This window comes from Palaemon carinicauda, chromosome 37 (genome assembly GCF_036898095.1).
Source record: "Palaemon carinicauda isolate YSFRI2023 chromosome 37, ASM3689809v2, whole genome shotgun sequence".
Lineage (NCBI taxonomy): Eukaryota > Metazoa > Arthropoda > Malacostraca > Decapoda > Palaemonidae > Palaemon > Palaemon carinicauda.
Window position 1 is genome coordinate 62,092,421 of NC_090761.1, and position 15,000 is coordinate 62,107,420.

At 39.1% G+C, this 15,000-nt stretch overlaps 1 long non-coding RNA gene across 1 annotated transcript in view; it reads left to right on the forward strand.

The window, feature by feature from the left end:
- The window catches only part of LOC137629156 (uncharacterized), a 1,187,366-nt gene that overhangs the window by 310,593 nt on the left and 861,773 nt on the right, over nt 1-15,000 (forward strand). The window lies entirely within an intron of this gene.

The following is a 15,000-nucleotide window of genomic DNA, read 5'->3' on the forward strand; positions in this document are numbered from 1 at the left end:
ATATATATATATATATATATATATATATATATATATATATATAGACATAAAATATATATATATATATATATATATATACATACATACATACAGAGAGAGAGAGAGAGAGAGAGAGAGAGAGAGAGACCCAGCCCTACATGGTTGAGAACTATGCAGCGTGAAGTAGGAGGTGATGAATGGAGAAGTATTGAATTAAAAGTTCAAGATGAGACGACTGGTGAAATCTAACAGAGTCCCTTTACGTCTATATATATATATATATATATATATATATATATATATATATATATATATATATATATATATACATAAATATATATTATATTATAGATAGAGAGAGAGAGAGAGAGAGAGAGAGAGAGAGAGAGAGAGAGAGAGAGAGAGAGAGAGAGAGAGAGGTTCTCATATTTTTTATGTATCCAGTTTGGCAATAATTTCTGCAACCTTTGGTGCCTTGAGCAAAATTTCTGATCTGCTTTGTTACAGAGCTTCTTCTTCTTTCCACCTCATTAGTCCCACTGTGAAGCAGGGTCGGCCTCTCTTGTCAACTTTCTTCAAGACGAAATTGTCGACTTTTGAATTCCGTGTCTTGATTTGGATCAAGTCTGGTTCTCTGTATTCTTAAAAGATTGGTTATTCAAAACGCAAGGTGTCTTAGCATACCTATTTTATTCCTTTTTATTGTGGTAGCCTGTTGGAGACGTCTCTGGCTAATTATCCCCTTGGCTTACCTGTTATTCGAGCCCAGCTTAAGCTCGACAGTTTCTTGTAGTGTCTGCCACCTCACCATCCTTCTTGTAGTGTCTGCAACCTCACCATCCTTCTTGTAGCGTCTGCAACCTCACCATCCTTCTTGTAGTGTCTGCAACCTCACCATCCTTCTTGTAGTGTTTGCAACCTCACCTTCCTTCTTGTAGTGTTTGCAACCTCACCTTCCTTCTTGTAGTGTCTGCAACCTCACCATCCTTGTGAGCGAAGGATGGGGGGTTTAGGAGAGTCGTTAGTCTACCTGTGAGTCATCAGCAGCCAATGTCTGGCCCTCCCTGGACATAGATTGAATGGCGAGGGGTCTTGGGCGCTGATAATATGGATATAGTGTCAGTCTCTAAGGCATCATCCTGCTAAGGAGTTGTCGTTGTCTCTTACTTCTGAATTTCATGAGTGACATTTAAATCCTTTGGTTGAGATATGGGTATATTCAAGATAATAATTCATGCTGTTTAATATAATGTTTACGGATAGATAATAAATTAGCTAGGAACTGAGAAGATTAATTTAAAAAAAAAAATCTTGTAAGAATAGTTGTCCTCTTGGTAAATTCTGGGAAATTAGGGAAATATTACAATATCATGATTTTTGCTTTTGATTGAATTTGATTTGAATTTGATAACCTAGCGAAATAAGGTGAAATAACCTAGATTATTAAATCCCATGTGTTGAAAACGTTCCTAAATATATCGTTAATATTTTTTCGATCATTTTTCTCAGGAAAGAATTTTGAAAAAAATGTAAAGAAATTTTCAGTCATGAAGAGTATTTCTTTTTATTACTGACGTGAAAATGTGCGAAATCTTGCAAAATATTATTCGCGAAAATCTTGGAAAATACAAAAGGTTCACTTTTAAATACTTTTTTTTTTCTCGCTGAATAGGAAATTAAAATGACGTTTAAGAAATTTTCAAGTTCAATAGATCAATTTGTTTTGGGAAGGTGAGATCTTAGAACAAATTATATATGTTTTTTTTTATGAAGGAAGACATATATATATATATATATATATATATATATATATATATATATATATATATATGTATATATATATATATATATATTTGTATGTATATATATATATATATATATATATATATATATATATATATATATATATATATATATATATATATATATATATATATATATATATATATAGGCTATATATAAAGATGAAAATTTCAAAATCTCTCAAAATAGATTTGGAGGAAAATTATTTTGATTATGTTCATTTGTTGTTAAATGAAAATTTATAGTTTCTTTTCGTAAATAGGTCCTTTAAAAATTTTTTAATTCCTTGTAATAGCAACTGATGAAAAATATCTTTTAATTATAAGAGGGTTTCTATAACGATCAAACGTTTTGAAATGAACTGGAAGGGAATATTTTAGATGAAGAATATACAACAAAAACAATAACAACAACAAACGCAGCCGTTTCCTGTCCACTGCAGGACAAAGGCCTCAGACATATCAATTTATACCTGTAGTTTGGCCAGTTTTCATCATTCTGCTGGCCAATGCGGATTGCTGATAGTTGGGAGATTTTCATCTGAGCGCTCACAGCTAACCAATCTCTACTCAACTTTTTTTAATGAGGCGCATTTGCACCAACTCGCAGGGGTGCCCTTTCAGCTCGGGAAAAGTTTCCTGCTATGTGATTGGTTAGAATTATTTTGTCCAACCAATCAGCGATCAAGAACCTTTTTCCGAGTTAAAAGGGCACCATCTGCGAGTCGGTGCAAATCTGCCTCAATAGAAAGAATTGACTATAGTATGGGAGGCCCTGACCATTACAGCTTTTCTAATCATGACGATACGCAAACCCTTTCACCACGTTAAGGTGTCCTCACTCAGAAAGGGTGGTAAAGGATATATCCTACACTAATTGGGTTGTTTGTGAAATCGTCAAAGATTGTGAAAGAAACAAGGAAGTAATCTTTAATGTAATTTTGCTCCAAAAGAAATAGAATTTTAAAAGTGTTAGAGTTCTCTTAAAATTTGTGGAAAAATAATCAAATTCGAATTACTTAAAGCCTCATAAGATAGATCTTTAAATAATTTTTAGAGATGGATTCATTTTGAAAATAACTTTTAGAAAATGGATGCGTGAAAGGAATTTAATTTATTTACGAACGAAGAACTGTAAATTGAGAAAATAAGTTATATTTGATAAAGAAATCGTTTCATTTTGAAAACAAATGAAAATTTGTGAGTTTTTTTCCGAAAATCTTATGGTCCATCAAAAAATAAAAAAAAATAAAAAAATAACTAGCAGAAAAAAAATAATTACATTTTGGGGGTAGGTAAGTATTAGAATGACTATACAAAAAAATTTTGGAACCCACGTGCTCTTGCGCTAAAGGCATCCATGGAACATTTTGGAATCAATTCAATATTTCTTTAAGAGTTTATTTTGAAGATCCATGAATCAAAACAAATAGATCCGAAGAAAAGAAAAAAAATTACATTTTGGATACAAAAGATTTTTTTTATGAGGTTATGAAAATCATTCTATCCATTTAAATAGACCCGAAGAATAGAAAACAAGATGAATTTTGGTAACTAATAAAAAATGTTTGATAAAGAGCTTATTTCGAAAATCTATATATCCACAGATCTTTGTATCCATCCAAAAAAAAGTGAAATAAAATAAAAATTAAAAAAACAGCAAGAGAAGAATTCGTTACATTTGGGAACTAGGTGAAAATATTTGATAAAGAGCATATTTTTAAAATCTTTGTTTCCATTCAAATGGAAAACAATCACTGACCTGGAAAGTAAATAGTTTCATTTTGGATTTTTTTTATATCATATATAATAGAGCTTATTTCGAAAATCTATTTATCCAGAAATAACTTTGTATCCCTCCAAATAGAAAACAAAATAACTGACCAAGAAAATTAGTGTTTTCATTTTTTTATTTTTTTCCATATAACGAGCTTATTTCGAAAAATTATATATAAAAAAAACTATCTTCATCCAAATAAACTTGGAAAAAAATGATCTCCGACCGGAAAAAAAAATAGTTTCATTTCGGAATTATTTTTTATATAACGACCTTATTTCGAAAATATATATATCCTCCAAAAACTGTCTTCATCCAAATAAACCCGAAAGAAAAATTACCGAACAGGGAAATAAATATTTTCATTTTGGATTTTTTATATAACCAGCTTTATATATAAAAAATGTCTTCAGATAAACCCGAGAAAAAAAAAATCACCGAACAGGAAAATGTTCTTTTGTCGACCAGAATCGACCGGAAATCTTCAAATCTGGTAAAGTAGACCTGGGGAGGAAAATTCCCTTCGGCAGAAAATACTTCGGCGGTGGCGTCACTCGGGAGAAAATCCCTCTGACGTTGAAGTGGATCACAGCCGGAGTCAATTTCCTGGACGGACGCGATAAGGGCACTTGATGAGGTGACGGAGAAAAGAATAAGGCAGAAGAAATGTATCTTTTGTTAGAGCTCCCTTTCTTTATCATCCTCGGCGACGGTTATAATGAAGGAAAGGATATGACTGGTTTGTGGACTTGCCGTTTGTTTCATTGGTTTGTGGTCTTCCCGTTTGTTTCATTGGTTTGTGGACTTTACGTTTCTTTCATTGGTTTATGGACTTGCCGTTTGTTTCATTGGTTTGTGGACTTGCCGTTTCTTTCATTGGTTTGTGGACTTGCCGTTTCTTTCATTGGTTTGTGGACTTGCCGTTTGTTTCATTAGTTTGTGAACTTGCCGTTTCTTTCATTGGTTTGTACACATGCCGTTTGTTTCATTGGTTTGTGGACTTTCCGTTTGTTTCATTGGTTTGTGAACTTCCCGTTTGTTTCATTGGTTTGTGGACTTGCCGTTTGTTTCATTGGTTTGTGGACTTCCCGTTTCCTTCATTGGTTTGTGGACTTGCCGTTTGTTTCATTGGTTTGTGGACTTGCTGTTTCCTTCATTGGTTTGTGGACTTGCCGTTTGTTTCATTGGTTTGTGGACTTGCCGTTTCCTTCATTGGTTTGTGGACTTCCCGTTTTTTCATTGGTTTGTGGACTTGCCGTTTCCTTCATTGGTTTGTGGACTTGCCGTTTGTTTCATTGGTTTGTGGACTTGCCGTTTCCTTCATTGGTTTGTGGACTTCCCGTTTTTTCATTGGTTTGTGGACTTCCCGTTTGTTTCATTGGATTGTGGACTTGCTGTTTCTTTCATTGGTTTGTGGACTTCCCGTTTCTTTCATTGGTTTGTGGACTTGCCGTTTGTTTCATTAGTTTGTGGACTCGCCGTTTGTTTCATTGGTTTGTACACTTGCTGTTTGTTTCATTGGTTTGTGGACTTCCCGTTAGTTTCATTAGTTTGTGGACTTCCCGTTAGTTTCATTGGTTTGTGGACTTGCCGTTTGTTTCATCGGTTTGTGGACTTCCCCCGTTTGTTTCATTGGTTTGTTGACTTCCCGTTTCTTTCATTGGTTTGTAGACTTGCCGTTTGTTTCATTTGTTTGTGGACTTGCCGTTTGTTTCATTGATTTGTGGACTTCCCGTTTGTTTCATTGGATTGTGGACTTGGTGTTTCTTTCATTGGGTTGTGGACTTGCCATTTGTTTCATTGGTTTGTGGCCTCGCCGTCTCTTCCATTGGTTTGTAGACTTGCCGTTTGTTTCATTGGTTTGTGGCCTCGCCGTCTCTTCCATTGGTTTGTGGACTTGCCGTTTGTTTCAGTGGTTTGTGGACTTCCTGTTTTTTTCATTTGTTCTTTTTCTTTTTGGTTCAGTAATTCATTTGACATGCTGTATTTCACAGTACAAGTCTTCCATTGTTAAGATGTTTTTATTCTTGTATTTATCCCTTTACATAAACGTATTATAAAGATGTTATTCATTTTTATACACGTCGGTGGAGATTGCAAGAATGATAAGCATTTGGTAATTCACAGTACAGATGTTCTTTTGTGAAAATTATTTTATTTATTCATTTTTATAAGAGCGGATGGAGATTGCGCGAAGTATTCCGGTAATCTAAATACAAATCTCTTATTATGAAGATATTTTTATTGTTTTCTATTTATTATTTTGTATAAACATAGGTGGAGATCGCACGAATGAAAAACAAGTGATTTTAATCGACTGTTATGATATGATGATTTTATCATATTCCTTTTTACAAATGTAGGTGGTAATTACACAATAAAAATAGGATATTGTAAAGATATTTTTAAAAGTTGATTGTTGATACTGCGAAAATGAAAGTCAATCATATTTAAGTCTGCTATTGTGATTATGATTTTCTTCATGTATTCCTTTTGATGAACGTTGGTTGGAATTACACAATAATATTTAAATCTTAAACTATAAATATTTGTTATTATTTTCGTATAAACGTTGGTGTATATTTCGCGAAATCAAAATCTCTAAATCTGCCAGTGTAAATAAGAATTTGTATTCATTAATTTCTATAAACGTCGGTGGAGATATTACGATTGAAATCTGTATTTTAAATCTGCTAATATAAGAATTTGTTTATGCCAGCGTTCATTTATGCTCTTTTAAGCTTGTGGTGGCCTATGTGGTAACGTTCCTGACAGGTAATTGCCCGACTGGGGTTCGAGTCTTGGGGGAGAGGTTTTGGGGGAGCCTATAGGTCTTATTTGCTGAGTTATCAGCAGCCATTGCTTCGCCCTCCTTGGTCCTAATTGGGGTGGAGAGGGTGCTGAGGCACTGATCACATGTATATATGGTCAGTCTCTAGGGCATTGTCCTGCTAGATAGGGTAGTGTCACTGACATTGTCCCTTGCCTCTGCCATTCATTATTATTATTATTATTATTATTATTATTATTATTATTATTATTATTATTATTTGCTAAGCTACAACCCTCGTTGGAAAAGCAGGATGCCATAAGCCCAGAGGCCCCAACAGTGAAAATAGCCCAGTGAGGAAAGGAAATAAGGAAAAATAGAATATTTTAAGAACAGTAACAACATTAAAATAAATATTTTCCTATGTAAACTATAAAACCTTAACAAAACAAGAGGAAGATAAATAAGATAGAACAGTTTTCCCGAGTGCCTTTAAACCTTCTGTCTTATTTTCTAAGAAAAATCTTATTTTAAAGGCGGCTTCTGAAGACGAAGAGTCTCTCTGGTAATGCTATACCGGATCAAATAATATTTCCTTTTCGATTTCTTCCTCGACATTGCACGATGGAAACCCAATCAAATCACGATACTGAAAGACTCTTATGCATTTCAGTTTCATAGCCATTGGAACCTTTCTCTTTGTTGAAAGGTGAGAAAATTTCATGTGGAAAAAGGTGGATTTTATTTTTAATTACAAATAGTAAGACTTTTTCTTGTATATGGTACAAAATATAACACAAGAGAAGAGTAAATGTAAATGAAAACATCATATTACAGATTATTTGTCTTGTTTCATTATACATTTTACAGAATAATCAGAGAGGGATATATATATATATATATATATATATATATAAATACTGTATATATATATATACATATATATATATATATATATAAATACTGTATATATATATATACATATATATATATATATATATATATATATATATATATATATATATATATATATATACATACATGTAGATAGATAGATAGATTACCAGACGCTTGCCCTTGTCTATTTTTGACGTTGTTAATAGTTTATATATGACATATCTATTTTGACGTTGTTACTGTTTTTAGAATGATTTATTGTTAATTTATTCTCATCATTTATTTATTTCCTTCTTTCCTCACTGGGCTATTTTTCCCTATTGGAGCCCTTGGGCTTATAGCATCTTGCTTTTCCAACTAGGGTTATAGCTTGGCTAGTAATAATAATAATAATAATGATAATAATAATAATAATAATAATAATAATAATATAGATGAAATTACGGATGGAATAGAAAGTATGAACAGAATAGACACATCCTAGATTCCTACCCATAAAAAATAACATCAATTGAATGGCCAGAGAGAGTTAACAAAACAATTGCGTTGCAATAAGATTAAACAAAAGAGAGCGATTTCAAATGCCATTTCATTTGTTGTCGCCTACGGAGAGAGAGTTAGTCTATTTAAGAGCAATGAAATGCATTAAGAGGATAGTGTATATTCTTATTGTTGTTTTAATTGAGTAGATACTGTTTTTGATATATTTTATTTTATTTTAATTGCAGTTAATAGTACAAATAATAATAATGATAATAATAATAATAATAATAATGATAATAATAATAGTAACAGCGCACGTCATTGTTAATAGGAAAATATGAACCTGTAATATTCCCTAAAGTGTTTCATAATCCACTATGCAAATAATAATAATGATAATAATAATAAAGCTTCTCATATCAAAATGGTTGGACCTAAGCTAGGGATAGGATTAGAGAAAATTTATACCATTGACGTTTGTTGAAATTATTTCTTACTTGATACAAAATGTATGATATAATAGTTATACATTATTATGTTTGGGCGTGTCTTATTTTCGCGAGAAAAGTCGTGAATCGTTAATTTTTATTTTATCTCTAGTTGTGTAGTTAGAATCTGCTTCTTGGTAATCATAAGTTCAAGGCTTATCATTCTCTCTCTCTCTCTCTCTCTCTCTCTCTCTCTCTCTCTCTCTCTCTCTCTCTACACACACACACACACATACACACTTGCCATTTGTTTCATTGGTGTGTGGACTTACCATTTGTTTCATTGGTTTGTGGATTTGCCATTGGTTTCATTGGTGTGTGGACTTGCCACTTGTTTCATTGGTTTGTGGATTTGCCATTGGTTTCATTGGTGTGTGGACTTGCCACTTGTTTCATTGGTTTGTGGATTTGCCATTGGTTTCATTGGTGTGTGGACTTGCCACTTGTTTCATTGGTTTGTGGATTTGCCATTGGTTTCATTGGTGTGTGGACTTGCCACTTGTTTCATTGGTTTGTGGATTTGCCATTGGTTTCATTGGTGTGTGGACTTGCCACTTGTTTCATTGGTTTGTGGATTTGCCATTGGTTTCATTGGTGTGTGGACTTGCCACTTGTTTCATTGGTTTGTGGATTTGCCATTGGTTTCATTGGTGTGTGGACTTGCCACTTGTTTCATTGGTTTGTGAACTTGCCATTTGTTTCATTGGTGTGTGGACTTGCCATTGGTTTCATTGGTGTGTGGACTTGCTATTTGTTTCGTTGGTTTGTGGACTTGCCATTTGTTTCATTGGTGTGTGGACTTGCCATTTGTTTTATTGGTGTGTGGACTTGCCATTTGTTTCATTGATTTGTGGACTTTCCATTTGTTTCATTGGTGTGTGGACTTGCCATTTGTTTTATTGGTGTGTGGACTTGCTATTTGTTTCATTGGTGTGTGGACTTGCCATTTGTTTCATTGGTGTGTGGACTTGCCATTGGTTTCATTGATTTGTGGACTTGCCATTTGTTTTATTGGTGTGTGGACTTGCTATTTGTTTCGTTGGTTTGTGTACTTGCCATTTGTTTCATTTGTATGTGGACTTACCATATGTTTCATTGGTGTGTGGACTTGCCATTGGTTTCATTGGTGTGTGGACTTTCCACTTGTTTCATTGGTTTGTACCAACCGTGTGTCACACAATTGTACATAACTATTTTGTATATATTATGCTTGTATCTGCGCTCTTCCCTCGCACTAAAAAGAACCTGAATGATCATGTCTCAGGTTTTGCTCTGTAACATTGTCTGTCTCTCGAACAGGTTATGTCCTGTTGCCTTGAGGTTTTGTATATAAAGGAGAGTGTTCCTTAATAAATAACTCAGTTGATTGCATCCTGCCTTTGAGTTCACAACCCTCTCTCGGCCCGTCACATTGGTGACCCCGGAAGTCGACTCGCTCCCACTGCCTTCCACCCCCACCCCCTCGCCCCTTCATCGTTGGTACTATGACGGACTCTACAGCAGTTGGTGCTGCGGCCGCTCCATTCAAACTTTCATCGTTTGCCAGCGGAGAGGCGTTTGCTTGGTTTCAGCGCGCAGAAGTCCAGTTTCGTATCAGGGGCGTGACTCCCTCAACCACCAAAGCGGATTATGTTCTCGCAGCGATACCCGAGAACACCTTCCCAGAAATATCCGACTGGCTTTGTGAACAAGGAGACACCCCAATAGCGTATGACGCCCTCAAAACATACCTTCTGCAGCAGTACTCGCCGTCGCCAGCCGCCCGTATAGCAAAGCTTTTTCAGCTCTCGCAACAACCGTTGGGGGACCAAAGGGCTTCGCTTGCCCTCAGGGAAATGACCAGTATCGTTCGCCTTCAACCTGCCGCAGACGGCTCTCCTCGTGAGGTGAACCTACTTCGTGCCCTTTGGATACGCCGTTTACCCGAACCTGTATGCGCTGCCATACCCGATGTCGATAGTTTACCCATAAAGGACTTGATGACCAAAGCCGACGCCCTTATGGACAGCCACTTCAAGACCTCCATCAACGTCAACCGAAGCTGACATGAATGCCGTAGGACATACACGCCTACCCCGTGACGTGCCGAAGCGGCAACAAAGCCGCCCACCACCCACCAATCGCTCGCGCCCCAACGAACGACTTCTACAGCCACTTACTACCTCCCATCCGCCGCAGTTTTGCTACTACCACTTCAGATTTGGGGCAATCGCGAAGAAATGTGCCAAGGATTGTCAGTGGCCAAAAAACGTGTAAGTAGGCCATCGCTTGTGGCGGTGGCCTCCCATGTTTCTAATCTTTTCTTTTTACAGGATGCAGGAACGGGCGTGCGATTTTTGGTAGACACGGGTGCTTGTCGTTCTCTTTTGCCAAGGAAACTTCAAGGAACAACGTAGTCTGTCTACATCTGCCGACGTCCGCTTGGTAGCTGCCAACGGATCTGCGATACCCACCTACGGTTACGAGAACCTCACATTATCGTTCGGAAACGGTAAATTCAATTGGAAGTTTCTCGTTGCTGACGTCACAATGCCAATCCTCGGTGCAGATTTCCTCTCTCAATTCCATCTTCTGGTCGATGTCGCCCACCGACGATTGGTCAACGCAGACTCGTACCTGTCGACACCTTCAACCTCTAACCTCGCTCTCCACATCAGCGCACCCACGGATGCCTACGCCCACCTCCTCACGTCGTACCCGGAATTTTTCTGTCCAGAACTTCGCCAAACGCCCACGGTTCCTGCCAAGCACGGTATTTATCACCATATCAAGACGACGGGACCCCCAGTCTTCGCAAAATTCAGACGTCTGGCACCGGAACGATTGGCAGCCGCCAAACAGACGTTCGCCGAAATGGAGGAAATGGACCTTTGCCAAAAGGCCTCCAGCCCATGGTCGTCACCCTTACACCTCGTTCTGAAGAAAGACGGCTCCCTCCGTCCGTGCGGGGATTACAGGCGCCTTAACATGCAAACAGAACCGGATCACTACCCCCTCCCAAACATTGCCGACGTGACCTCCTACCTGCACTAAGCGAAGGTTTTCTCTACGCTCGACCTCCTGAAGGGGTATTATCAGGTGCCTATGAACCCAGAAGACATCCCCAAGACCGCCATCACCACTCCGTTTGGTACATACACCTTCAATTACTCCTGTTTTGGCCTTCGTAATGCTGGGGCAACGTTTCAACGTCTCATGGATGGCATCTTAGGGGACCTCCCTTTCTGTGTATGTTATGTGGACGACATACTTGTGTTCTCCTCCTCAAAAGAGGAACACCTCCGTCACCTGCGCATCGTGCTCGACTGCCTGCAACAAAACGGCCTTGTAGTCCGGTACGACAAGTGTACCTTTGGCACCAACGAAGTGTCGTTCTTAGGGCACCGTATCACTCCTGAAGGAGTTCATCCCCTCCCTAAGAAGGTAGCAGCCGTTCAGAACTTCCCCGCGCCCTCGACCGTCAAAGCTCTGCAGGAATTCTTGGGCATGATCAGCTATTATCACCGTTTTCTGCCAGCCATTGCCGCCACTCTTGCTCCCCTCTACGCCTCCCTCAAGGGCAAGCCAAAGGACCTGAAGTGGGGTCCCCTTCAAGAAGCAGCCTTCTGCAATGCAAAGAAGGCCCTATCAACTGCTGCGGCTCTCACTTTTCCTATCCCACACGCCCCTCTCCTTCTCTCCACCGATGCCAGCGACGTCGCTATTGGTGCAGTACTCGAGCAGGTGGTCAAAGGCTAGCCCCACCCATTGGCCTTCTTCAGCAGAAAACTGTCCAAGGCAGAATCGGGTTATTCTACCTTCGATCGAGAATTGCTGGCGGTGCACTTGGCTGTCCGTCACTTTCGCCATTTCTTAGAAGGTACGCCCTTCGTCATTCGCACAGACCACATGCCGCTGGTGCACGCCTTCACTTGACAGTCTGACGCCTGGTCCGCCCGTCAACGCCGACATCTCTCCGCCGTGGCTGAATACAATTGCACCCTCCAATACGTCCCTGGGAAAATGAATCCCGTTGCCGATGCCCTGTCAAGAAACACGTTGGCTGCCGTTCAACTGGGATTGGATTACAACGCCCTGGCTGAAGCCCAACGACAGGATCCAGGGTATCAAGCTTGTAGGACATCCTGCACGTCCCTCCGTTGGGAAGACTTTCCCCTCGAGGACTCCAACACCACCCTCCTCTGTGACGTCAGTACTGGTAGACCGCGACCTTGGATTCCTGCTCCCATGCGCCGACAGGTGTTTGATTTCATTCACGGCCTTTCACATCCCTCGTGCCGTTCTACTGCACAGCTGCTGAAGGCAAAGTTCATTTGGCACGGCATTTCTAAGGATGCTAAGGATTGGGTCCGCACCTGTACTTCTTGCCAAACTTCCAAAGTACATCGACACACGGATTCAGGAGTGGGCACTTTTCCTCAATCTCAGCGTCGTTTCGCACACATTCACGACGACGTTGTAGGCCCCCTACCCACATCACAAGGACATCGTTACCTGTTTACCGTCATCGACCGCTCCACTCGTTGGCCTGAAGCCATTCCCATGGAAACTGCAACGTCCGCCTCATGTACATCTGCCTTACTCTCTGGATGGATTTCAAGATTCGGTATCCCTGAGCATATTACTTCTGACAGGGGAACCACTTTCACTTCTCAATTGTGGACGTCATTAGCGAATCTCCTGGGCATCACCCTACATCAGACAACGGCCTACAACCCCGCTGCCAATGGAATGGTTGAACGTTTTCATCGCACCCTCAAAGCAGCTTTGATGTCCTGCTGCAAGGATTGCAACTGGTTTACTCAGCTTCCCTGGGTCCTCCTGGGACTAAGGACCACTCCTAAAGACGCCCTCGACGTCTCGGCAGCTGAAATGGTGTATGGTGACCCGTTGGTCGTCCCTGCCGAATTTTTTCCTTCTACAACCTCCTTCGACGATCTCCAGCGCATACGTCACGTTGTGGGAAAATTCACTCCGTGCCGCCAGACTTAAAAGCCCCCAGCGGAGCATCACATACCAACGGACTTGCACTCTGCAACGCACGTCTTCCTGTGCAACGACACTAGCAACCCACCACTAACGCCCCCTTACACGGGCCCTTTCCTTGTGATCCGACGCAGTCTGAAAGCATTCCTACTAAACATTCGGGGCAAAGAAGACTGGGTCTCCATTGATCGTCTAAAACCTGCTTATCTTCTGCCAGATGACCCGCCTACAGTTCGCCTCTCTAGATCAGGGCGCCCTATTTAACATGTACAGTATGTCATTTTTAGGGGGGGAGCCATGTACCAACCGTGTGTCACACAATTGTACATAACTATTTTGTATATATTATGCTTGTATCTGCGCTCTTCCCTCGCACTAAAAAGAACCTGAATGATCAGGTCTCCGGTTTTGCTCTGTAACACTGTCTGTCTCTCGAACAGGTTATGTCCTGTTGCCTTGAGGTTTTGTATATAAAGAAGAGTGTTCCTTAATAAATAACTCAGTTGATTGCATTCTGCCTTTGAGTTCACAACCCTCTCTCGGCCCGTCACAGGTTTGTGAACTTGCCATTTGTTTCATAGGTGTGTGGACTTACCATTTGTTTCATTGGTGTGTGGACTTGCCATTGGTTTCATTGATTTGTGGACTTGCCATTTGTTTCATTGATTTGTGGACTTGCCATTTGTTTTATTGGTGTGTGGACTTGCTATTTGTTTCGTTGGTTTGTGGACTTGCCATTTGTTTCATTTGTATGTGGACTTACCATATGTTTCATTGGTGTGTGGACTTGCCATTTGTTTCATTGGTGTGTGGACTTGCCATTTGTTTCATTTGTTTGTGGACTTTCCCAGCTTCAATTCCTACCCAGATTGATAGCCTCTTGAAAATGACCCTTCCTTGCCATCTGTTGGATGGGAGTTCAAGCCCTGCTCAAGCACTGTAGTTTCTAGTAATGTCTTCAACCTCAATATCCCTGTGAGCTAGGGATAAAGGTTTGGGGGAGCCTATAGCTCTATCTACTGACTCATCAGCAGCCATTGCCTGGCTCTCCCTGATCCTAGCTTGGGGAAAGAGTGGGCGTAGGCGCTGATGTAGGACCATAGTGAGCTTAAGAATGGTTATGTGAACGCCTTGGCCAAGCGGTTCAGAGCCCAGGGAGCGAATCTTTGGATGTGCGTTCGGTGCCAACTGACGTGAAGAACTCCTTCCAGTTGAAAATAGGTACCAGCAATTGCACAGGTGTAAGACCTGCAACTGCATTCCTTACAACTTGCAGAGACACTGCAGGAGTCAACTCTTGTACCTACGCCCTTAATAAGTGTAAAAGGATTCATGCTGGTTAATGTGTATATATATATACACACACACACATATATATATATATATATATATATATATATATGTATATAATGTATATACAGTGTATATATATATGTGTGTATATTTATATATGTATATACATTATATATGTTTATATATATGTATATATATGTATGTATATAATGTATATACAGTGATGTATATATATGCATATATATATATATATATATATATATATATATATATATATATGTATATATATATATATATATATATGTACATGACTGTATATACATTATACATTAATTAACCAAGAATTTGGAATATCCTAATGAATATGTATTGTATTTTAAATTGATCCATTTCATTCCCACTCTAAGCCATCTGATATGAAATGGTTAAAACTTTTTAATCCGCAAGACCTGACTCTAATTCCCATTCCAGTTCCAAAGGTTCGGTATTCCAGAAGGGATGTTGCAACTCCGTGTCTTCTAATAA